The following is an 11568-nucleotide window of genomic DNA, read 5'->3' as shown; positions in this document are numbered from 1 at the left end:
TGGTATAGTGGAAAGGCCACTATATTTGTATATGGTTTAACTCTCTTGCCTCCACTACTTATTAGATATTTGACCTTGGAAAATTCACTTAATCATGCTATATGCAAAATAAGAGATTTGTAATACATGATGTCTCAAGTCCTTTACAGGACTAACAATATATGTTTCCATTCAGATCTCATCAGTGTGAACACTTTATTATTTTATAATTAAAACCATCGAATTTTTTAAAAATATTCAAGACATATACTTCATTACACCAAAGATCTATGACTTCATTCTTCAACCAAAGAGATCACAATTTCTCTTAGTCTTAGTAGGTGGTCTTTGTGGTCAAAATCATAAACATCTGTCCAACCTTGCAAATGGGTCTTTTTGAAGTTAGACCAGTCCTCAAAAATCAAGTATCTACACAGTTCATCTTCAGGTCCATATTTGAAGTCTTCCCAACTTGGTAGGACCCACCAAAGTCTACTACAGTGGCAATGTTTGAGAGTTTACCTATATCCTATCAAAAGATATTAAAAGAGAACTTTAATGAAGCATTTCTTAATAGAGTAAAATGAAATTACTTTGAGATATACAGAGTAATTATAAAGCTCAACCTTAGCAGCCTAAAGCTATTCATTTTATTATCTTCATCTTAATATTAGGTATTCAGTCCTGTTTATTCTACCTCTAAATCTAACTCTACAATGTCTTGTAAATCTGTCATATCCTTTCTATTGTCACTACTACTACTACTGCTACTGCTACTACTACTACTACTACTACTACTACTACTACTACTATCCTACAGCAAGTTATCATTATATTTTGTATCCATTAATTAACTAATTAATTAAATATACCAATCTCAATATCTCCACTCCCATGTAATCAGTCTGTGCTAATCTTATTCTGAATTCCAAGGAACAGATACACAGTCATGCCTGCCTCTAATCTAACTAGAAAGCTTATTAATAGCATACACACTACAGGAAGAATCCTTACTCACATATAAAAAGTCATATGTTTTCCTCTCACACCCACTCAATCCTTTTTGAGAAATTAATACTAGACCCACGAAATCAAGACTACTGTAGCCCAAATGGGAAAGGGTCTGTAGACTCTAACTTCCTTTGTTTCTAAGATTGATAAGTCCAGAAAGGTAATTATTACTATTTTCAAGATTCCATAAGTAGTCCTTTTATTAGCTCTCTTCCTAATCTACTCCACGAACCCCCATTGATTTGTTTTCCCATAAAACCCCTAAAACAGAGAAGACTCTGTAGTTATATAATAAAAAATTCACTTAAATGTCATATAATAAAGATAATTATAAAACATTTCCCTCCAAACCAGAAGTATATTCTCCCACAAATATATTAAGAATCCGTGAGGGGGTGGCTAGGTGGTGCAGTGGATAGAGCACCGGCCCTGGAGTCAGGAGTACCTGAGTTCAAATCCAGCTTCAGATATTTAATAATTACCTAGCTGTGTGGCCTTGGGCAAGCCACTTAACCCCATTGCCTTGCAAAAACCTAAAAAAAAAAAAATCTGTGAGGATAAAAGAGTAGACACAAACTTAAAATAAAATGGTAATAAGTCCTACATAAATAAATAAATAAATAATGAACAGGGCTAAGGCAATTCACAATTCCAGAATTACAATACTTCAACACAAAGTTCACTTTAGAGGGTAGTGTTGATGAAGGGTCCAGAGCTCATATGAGCCATTTTCTCCAAAGGCAAGGCACCTGTTAAATCAATGATTTAGCTGTTTGTTGGGTTTGGTTTATTTTATTTTTGGAGACCTAGACAATTGAAATAATCCATTGCTGGGCTAGTCCAACAAGTCACTCAGCTTCACCAGCCTTGGCCACTGCTGGGTTGGAACTAGAAGGTTGGTTGGCTACTGGAGACTTATGCTTCTGGGCTGAGCCAGGCAAATCATTTAGTCATTGGGCTGCTGTTAGATTAGGCTAAATACATTATTCTCTACTGCCAAGTAACCATTGCCAGGATGGGCCAGGCACATTGCTTGACAGCTGAGTCATTTACAGGTATGTCAAATCCAATAGGCAGGTTGATCTACTGTATTTCCCGGACTTGCTACTTAATTTAAGCCAGCTAAAGTCTTTCACTACTTTCAGCTGGTCGTATGGTTGGGTATTACTGTACTCCAAACTATAGTGTTACAGGGATCTTTTTAACCAGGGCATTAACCTTTAAATTAGGATTCACAAATGCCTCTCCTTTTTTTAGTGTCAAGTGTCAGATAACAATCTTAAGAAATTCCTGGGTCTAGAACACTGTAAAGTTTAGGCAAATATAGTTGATGGAGAAAATTGAAAAGATTATAGACATAGTCCACAAAAAACTATGAACATTCACTTCTCCACAAAACAAAGCAAAACAAAACAAAAAAAAAAAGTCCAGAGGTTTCCTTGAGTCACATGTTGAGTAGATATGATATATTGGGTTTTTTGGATTCTTTTTAAAATTAATTTTATTTTTTTAATTGGAATTTTTTACAATTTTTCCCCAAATCTTGCTTCCCTTCCCCCACCCCCCACAGAAGGCAGTCTGTTAGTCTTTACATTGTTTCCATGGTGTACATTGATCTAAGTTGAATGTGATGAGAGAGAAATCATATCCTTAAGGAAGAAAAATAAAACATTATGCCTGATTGTTACACTAATGGAATGAGCAAGTCCATCAAGGGTGGTCATCACCCCCATGTTGTTGTTAGGGTACACAATGTTGCTCTGGTTCTGCTCATCTCACTCAGCATCAGTCCATGAAAATCTTTCCAGGCTTCCCATCCCTCCTGGCTTCTAATAGAACAATAGTGTTCCATCACATACATATACCACATTTTGTTAAGCCATGCCCCAATTGAAGGACATTTACTTAATTTCCAATTCTTTGCCACCACAAACAGAGCTGCTATGAATATTTTTGTACAAGTGATGTTTTGTATACATCACTAACATTTTCTTGTTTAAGAGTAAACATAATACCCCCTCTCCCCTCAAAAAATAAAGACCCTCATGAGAAATAAAGTAAAGAGAAAAAAATGTGTCTCAGCCTGCGTTCTGATACCATCAGCTCTATCTCGGGTGGATCACATTCTTTACGATAAGTCCATCATAAAACTTACTTCCATATTTTTCCACAGTTGCTGTTGCTGATTGTAATTCTCTCCATCCATTCCTCCCCACTACCATATATTAAATTTTCTCTCTCCTTTCACTCTGTCCCTCTTCTAAAATATGCTGTAGGGTAGCTGAGTGGCACAGAGGTCTGATCACCAGCTCTGGGGCCAAGAGGCCCCAAACTCACATACCACCCCTGAGACCCAGCAACCACCGGGCACCCTTGGTCCTAGACAGGCCACCCAATCCCAGCCCCTTGCAAGAAGTAAAAAAGAAAATATGGTATATGTAATTATTCTCTCCTATGATCTACCCTCTCCTCTATCACCTACATCCCCCCCTTCCCCCTTTCCCACTTCTCTCCTTTTCACTCTAGATGTCTATACCCTATTGAGTGTGTATTCTGTTTCCTCTCTGAGCCATTTCTGATGAGAGTGACAGTTCCCTCATTCCCCCTCGCCTTCCCTCCTTCCATATCATTGCAAAAGCTCATTGTAAATGTATATATATATATATATATATATATATATATATATTATATGAAATATTCCACCTCTCCTTTCTCTTACTCCCAATGCATTTCCCTTTTAGTCATTGACTCAATTTTTACAATATATTATATCTTCAAATTCAGCTCTCTCCTGTGTTTCATCTATAAAAACTCCTTCTACTGGCTCTATTTAATGAGAAGTTTCATATGAGTATTATCAGTATCATTTTTATATGCAGGAATACATGCAGTTCATCATCATTAAGTCTGTCATATTTTACCCTTCTCTTCCACACTCTATGCTCCACCTGAGTGCTGTATTTGAAGGTCAAACTTTCTGTTCAGCTCTGGTTGTTCCCCTGGTTCATTGAAGCCCATCTTTTCCCCTGGAAGAGGATGTTCAGTTTTGCTGGGTGGTTGATTCTTGATTGCATTCCAAGCCCTTTTGCCTTCTGGAATATTATATTCCAAGCCCTATGAGCCCTTACTGTAGTTGCTTCTAAGTCCTGCTGTAGTCCTGACTGCAGCTCCACAATATTTGAATTGTGTCCCTCTGGCTACTTGTAATATGTTCTCTTTGATTTGGGAGTTCTGGAACTTGGCTATAATATTCATGGGGGTTGTTTTTTTGTTTGGACCTCTTTCCAGGGGAGATTGGTGGATTCTCTCAATTTCTATTTTACCCTCTGCTTCTAGCATATCAGGACAATTTTCCTGAAAGAATTCTTGAAAAATGAGGTCAAGGTTCTTTTCCTGATCATGACTTTCAGGTATCCCAAAATTTTTAAATTATCTTTCCTGAATATATTTTCCAGATCAGTTGCTTTTTCAATGAGATGTTTCACATTTTCTTCTAATTTTTCATTCTTTTGGAGTTAAAGTATTGTGTACTGACTTCTTATAAAGTCAGCAGCTTTCTTCAGCTCCATTCTAGATCCAAAGGATTTGTTTCCCTCAGAGAGCTTTCTTATCTCCTTTTCCACCTGGCCAATTCTGCCTGTTAGAGCATTCTTCTCCTCAATAACTCTTTGAACTGTTTTGTCCATTTGATCTATGCTGGTTTTTAGCTTGTTATTTTCTTCAGCATTTTTTTGGATCTCCTTGACTAAGCTGCTGACTTTTTTTCATGTTTTTCTTGCATCTCTCTCATTTCTTTTCCCAATTTTTCTTCTATCTCCCTTACTTCATTTTCAAAATAAAAATTTTTGAGCTCTATCTTAGCCTGGGCCCAACTTCCAATTTTCTTGGAGTCTTTAGATGCAGGACTTGTACTTCATCATCTTCAGATTGAGTATTTTGATCCTTCTTGGAATCATAGACAAAGAATTTCTCAGTGGTGTCCCTCATTTTTCTCTGTTTATTCATTTCTCCAGCCTGCCTGGTTTTGGGGTGCTTCCTGAGCTTTTGAGTATTATTAGGACACTCACTTTGGAATTTTTGGGGGGACACCCCACTGGGACCTTTATTCCTCTCTTGCCTATGCTTTGATATGCAGATGACCATAGACACTTCCCTCTGCCCTGTAGCTGAGAGGAGTGTCCTTGCTATTTTAGTATGGAAGGCCAAACTGCAACCTGGATCTGAGTGTGGGTAAACAGCAGAGTCCTGCCCCAGGGAGAGCAGAGAGATTTCTACAGTCTTCCCTGACCCCCTTACCATCTGTGGGCTGTGCTCTGGAGGTGCAGGCTGGTTTCCCCAGATTCCTGCTGCAGGTTCTCTCCTCAGGGCTTCTCTGAGGCCAGTGTTCCTCACTCCACACTCATTCTGGTGTAGCAGAGTTCTCTCACCTGCCCTTCAAGCTGTTCCTAGTGATTTCTGGGCTGGGCTGCATTGAGCTGTGGCCAGGGCTTTTTTCCCAACCCCTTGTCCTAGTGAAACATACCTTTCCCATGGAACTTCCAAGTTATCTTGGACTGGGAAATTATATCACTCAGTCTTTCTGTGGGTTCTGCCCCTCTAAATTTTGGCTACAGTCATAATTTGATGGCTTTTGGAGATTTGGGGGGGGGGGAGAGTTTCTGGGAAATGCTACCTTCATACTGCCATCTTGACTCCGCCTTTTTGATATGATATATTGTTAAATAAAAGTGGTATATTCAATAATTCACTGACAGTCAAAACCTCTGATGTAAAGTGTCAGTGAAGGGAATCTAATGACATATTAAATATTCCACTTTTATTTTAATAATATATCATATCCATTCAACATATGACTCAAGGAAATCCTCTCAGCAGACTGAATTGTGAGCCACTTGACTGGTGTAAGAGAAACAAGAAGTCTGTAAAAGATCTACATCTACCCTGATTCCTGAGTAGTAGCCTTGAGTCTGGACAATGGGTCTGCCATCTAGAGAGAACAGGACCAGACAATCAAAAACTCTTCCCCTATTAGAGGTCAGGACCATGTATAAATTTTACCAATGCCTCCAACTGAACCAACAATCATGGATGTGCCATTACAAGAACAGATGAGGCTATGCATGATGATGATGCATGTCATAATCCATGCTACTGAAAAGTGAAGTGGTGGGTCTCTTGCTTGTAGGAGTTCTGAACTATTAAAGGGCTAAGTCAATCAGGTGTCCACACTAAATCTGGGATAGTAGTGGGTGGGGGGAGCATACCAGGCTTGCAAAAGATGGTGAAAATGATGCCCTGAAACTGGAGTAGGTCAAAACTTCTGAAACAAACAGAAATAGGATCCATGAGTGATGTTATACCTGCAGGCTAATGTTTGTCCTTCATTCTCAAAGAAGACTATGCCATTAGGGAGATTATGCTAGAACAAACTAGGAAATTGAATTTGAGTGAGGAGGTGCTGTGCTAAGTCGCCAGTCTCATTTTCTTCTCCAGAGCCATCTGGATCCAGTGGCCAGATATGTCAGAATGACTAGAGATAACTCTGGATACAAAGCAATTAATGTAAAGTGAATTGCCCAGGGTCACACAGGTAGGTATGTGGAATCTCAGTCCTGGAGTCAGGAAGAATTTGGCCTCAGATACTTGGCAGTCACTGGTGATATAAAGGTTTAAAAAAACACCTTTGTGTTAGGGAACTCAAAATATACAATGAAGATACTCAAAAAAAGGAAACAGAAAAATAAACAAAACAAGTACATTCAATTTTTGCATTTATGTCTCACACAGTTTTTAAAACATAAGGTGTATGTGACTGCATATAGAAAGACATTTCTTAAAAAATAATTCAAATAGACAGGCATTCTTACATAACCTGAGTTAGAGGTTTTACTATAAAAATCTGTTGATGGGCCCATTTTGAAGTAAGTCATAAACATATATATGATGCCCTAATTTCAATGAGTACTGTTTTTTGAGTATTTAAAATTCTCTAAAATTCATAGGTGACAGTTGCACCATAATATCCATCAATAGTGACACAACAGATATGTGAAAGTAGAAAATAGGTGGTGCATAGGATAGAGCATTCAGTCTGGAATCAGGACTCCTTCCTGAATTCAAATCTGACCTCAGTCACTTACTGGTTGTCTAGCCCCCAAACAAGTACTTAACCTTAGTTTCCTCATCTGTAAAATGATCTGGAGAAGAAAATGGCCATCCATTTCAATATTTTTCCAAGAAAACCTCAAAGGGAATCAGGAAGAGTCAAACACAATTGAAACAAATGAATAATAAAAATTTCCCAGGATCTAGGCTAAGAAATTTAGAAATATACTCTCATTTGATCCCCTCAATTAATGCCATAATGGGGTCACCAATTAGTGAGCCTGGATTTGAACTCAAAATTTCATATGTCCAGAACTGGCACTCTATCCATTGTGTCATCTGACTTCCTAAATAATAAATGATTTCTTTAAGGCAGGAATAAAAGTTGTATTGAGGGTTGCCAAAGCATGGGAAAAGAAGTTAGACAAATATTGCTGCAGAAATGACAAGGACTAGAACCTAAGAGACCTGATCCAATAGGACCAATAAGATTAGCTAAGGTGCCAAAAAGATCTGGCTACCTGTGCAAAAATAGGAATGGCAAGGAAAGGAGACTATATGTCCACAAAAGATCTCAAACAGACAAAAAAAGCAAGAGCAGCAGAGGTTGGGGAGTAGAGCTATTGCCAGTCTGAAAGTGGAAGCTATGATACTAAGCTGTGGGGAATGTAGGACCATATAATCCCTCTAACTATTGATAAAGCAGCTACTCCTGTCAGTGGGACTCTTCGTGCCCACCTATTCCAAGTGGTTCTCAATCTACTTTTCACATAGTCCAAAGCACAGTGTTTAATAAATGCTTTTTCATTCATACATTCAAATTGGTCCTCTTTTTCCCATCTCAGTGCAAGAAGTTTTGCCCGTGTTAAATAACAGATTTGTCATTATGCCCTAGACTACCAGGGTAGGTTGTTGCATCTCTCAGATATACAAATATCCAAAAAGGACGGAAACAAAGAACTGCTCTCCATGCCAGTCCAATCTCATATCTAGCTCTGGGAGGACATTTAAGAATAAACTGTGTTTGTACATTGTTCCATTTGACTCTCTTTAGTCCTACTCTATTTTTTTCTGAAGGGCAAAGTTATCTGGACTTCAAGTTTGTCCCCTCAAAAGACTTAGATACTCTGAGAAAAAGACACACATCCTTCTCAACTAGAAGATGATCTTTGTGTTTATGATTTGAATCTGAAGAGCTTTCCCTTTAGGTTAAAGTGAAAAAAATCCTCTAATTCAGTCTAAACTGTTCACTCTGAATTAAAGACTACAAATGTGCCAACCTAAGAAGAGGTAGATAAGGCAAGAAAAGGGAGGACTGTTGCTAACAGAAAAAAGAGGTTGAAAAGCTTCATCCATGTGCTGAAAAAAGATTTAAAACTCCTATTCTCCATATCCAATAAAAGTAATTGTTGTTGAGTCATTTTACAGTCACCTCTGACTCTTAGTGAACCCATTTTGGATTTTTTTTTGACCAAAATCCAGGAATGGTTTGTTACTTCCCTCTCCAGCTCATTTTACAGATGAGGAACTAAGGTTAACAGGGACTTGCCCAGGATTATTCAGCTAGTAAATGTCTTGAGAGCAGATTTGAACTTAAGATGAGTCTTCCAGACTCTAGAGAAACATTCTATGCATTGTACCACCTAACTGCCCCTAAAAGTTTGATGTGGGAAATGCTATATAGAAATAGAAACATCATATCTGGTGGGACAAGGAGAAAAGCTACTAAGTTAGAAAGTACAAACTTAGAAGTGACAGGAAAGTTCAGTGAGTATCCAAGTTTCCCTATGTGGAAAGATTCTCCTTTATGCAATAGGACAGTTAACCTCAAAACAGTGGGTAGGATAGTAATATAACCTGATTACACCAAACTTCTTCTCCAAGAGGGAAGAATGATGACATGGAGTCAGAAACTGTTAAAATGATTGAACATATGAATGTAGCCCCTCATAACAAAGAACTTCTTTCTACTCTTGAATTTATTCTATTCCTTTAAGGGGCCAACTGATTAGTATACCAGGTCCATTTGGTGACTTAATATTGCATTGACTCTTATTTTATTTCAAAGACATAGAAGGATAAGCACACAAAACTTAGGGGGCCATACTTCTCTCTGCCTCATCTTCCCCTTCCCAATCTCCCCAGGGGGTCCCCATAGGTCTACAAAAGAAGAACCAATGGCAGAGAAGAGACAATCTTAACTTCATTAAGGTCATTGAGAACACTGAGGAGAGACTTAAATATAAAATAGTTCTCTTACAGAGAGTGGGTTCAGAGTTCAACATGTTAATATGAAATATTTTAGGGCAAGCAGTGGCATACTGGGGGAACTGGGGAGGTAGTCTTCATAGGAATTAAAAGGACTGGGTTTATTCTGTCCTTATGGAACAGATAAAGAAGGAAAATTCTTCTCTTCCAAGACATGTCCAACTCAGTACTTGACACAAACCAAATCATATTAAGTCCCCCAAAAGCAGAGAAGTCCAAGTGAATCCAAAAGTAGTCAATAAATGAATCAACCAGGGGTGTTCTGGCAGCAAGAATTTCAGTACAAAGAAGTCCCCTTTTTAAGCTCAGGTCAGAATTGCTTTCTATCACTCTGTCTCAGTCAGATATAAAAGAACATCAACCTTGACCAAGACTCTGAGGGTGTCTGTTGAATGCAGGAAAGAAGCAGATAGGTTGAGTTGGGGGTTCAGAGTCCTTGAAGGATAGAGTTGAGAAAGGGGATTCTACTACTGTAAAGGTGAATGCCAGAGAAGCTTTCCTCTTCAGCCACTATTATATTTGACACAACCTCACAGAATTGTGTCAGGAAAATGCTTTATCAGCACTTAAAATATTGTTTAAAAATGAAAAGTAGCTTGTCAACCCCTGCCTAGATTGTAACCTCATTAAGGGAAGAGATCAGTTTTTACTATTCCTCCTCCAAAAAATTCAGTCCTCTGGTTTATGTTATCCTTATCTAATCTTTAAGTTTTATGACTATGTTTTTATAATGTGTAAATACAATATCAAATCTAAGTAGGGAATGGAAGGAAGTTTCCTTATTGTTTCTGTAAGTAGCAGCAAGGCCTAATGGAATGTATGGTTACACTGATATCAGAATAGGGCTGAGTTCAAATGCTGCCCTCCAAACTAGCTGTACAAGTAAGGATCACTTATCATCCCTGCAACTAAGTTTTCTCTACAATAAAAAAGGGAGAATATCTGTATTGTCTACCTCACAAGGCTGTTATGAGGATTAAGTTGATAATGTATAATAATTGCTTTGTAAACTTTATAGAGATAGGCAAATATTAGTTGTTACTATTTTTAATTTGAAAACCCCAAATTATTTCCCCTAAAAGGAAATAAGATCCTTCAGGGAAGGAACTGTTTGTTTTTATTTTTGTAACTGAAATGATAGATTGAATCATTTTTAACCTCCCACTTACACTGTCATGTATATAGTGGCTGTGTGCATGTGTCTCCTTCTTAGAATGTGAGCTCTTTGAGGACAGAGACTTTTCCCCTCCCCTTTCTTTGTATCCCCAGTTTCTATCATAGTATCTAGCATAAAATAATAAAAAATTAATAAATGCATCTTGACTGATTGACTAACCAAAAAAAGTCAGTCTGATGATAGAAGAGGAATTCTATTATTTACACAAATTTTCCTTTCTTTTTTATTAAAACAAAAAATAAAACAAACACCTAAATTGAGAAGCCATCAATCACAAAAATATTCAGATCTAGCTGTATGTAAATTTCTACAATCACAGCCCCAAATATTAGGAATCCTTTGGAAGTCAATTAATCAAAAAATATTTTTTAAACAGTTATTTGTCCAGCACTGCTTATTCCAAAGGTACAAAGACAAAAATGAGATAATTCCTGCTCTCAAGAACTTAAATTCTTTCAAAAGAAATAATAGGTACATATATAAGTAGACAGTCACAAAACAAATGTAAGGTAATTTTTGACAGATTTTTAATTTCTTTCTGTCTTTCTCTGATTTTGTGTCTGCTCTCATAAGATGAAAACAAAGTCTTCAGAAGCTACTACTCTCTTTGTTCTTCCTCTTCCTCTTCTTCTCCACCTCTTCCCAAATTACTAAAAGTAAATATATATATATATATATATATATATATATATATATATATATATATATCTTAAGTTTTACCTCATATTCTTTAAATTGAAAGAGATGAACAAAAATGGGAACAGGTAATGAGAAACTATGTAAAGAGAGGCATTATTATAATATTCTTTTGGTGGAACTGTAAATTGGTCCAATTTTTCTGACATCAGTTTGAGATTATGCAAGGAAAGTCTGTAGGCAACTATGTGGTGTGGGTTAGACATTACTCTTGAGCTCAAATACAATAGCAGATACTTATTTGTTATTTGCCTCAGTTTCCTCATTTATAGAATGAAAAGAGGGGCGGCTAGGTGGCGCAGTGGATAAAGCACCAGCCCTGGAGTCAGGAG

The 11568-nt window shown here is 37.4% G+C and overlaps 1 long non-coding RNA gene across 1 annotated transcript in view; it reads left to right on the top strand.

Moving 5' to 3' along the window:
- Positions 1–11568, top strand: part of LOC141518292 (uncharacterized) — a 38551-nt gene that overhangs the window by 11528 nt on the left and 15455 nt on the right. The window lies entirely within an intron of this gene.

The sequence above is a fragment of the Macrotis lagotis genome, chromosome 1 (genome assembly GCF_037893015.1).
Source record: "Macrotis lagotis isolate mMagLag1 chromosome 1, bilby.v1.9.chrom.fasta, whole genome shotgun sequence".
Lineage (NCBI taxonomy): Eukaryota > Metazoa > Chordata > Mammalia > Peramelemorphia > Peramelidae > Macrotis > Macrotis lagotis.
Note: the sequence above shows the minus strand (reverse complement) of the source record. Positions and strands in the feature narration are given on the sequence as shown.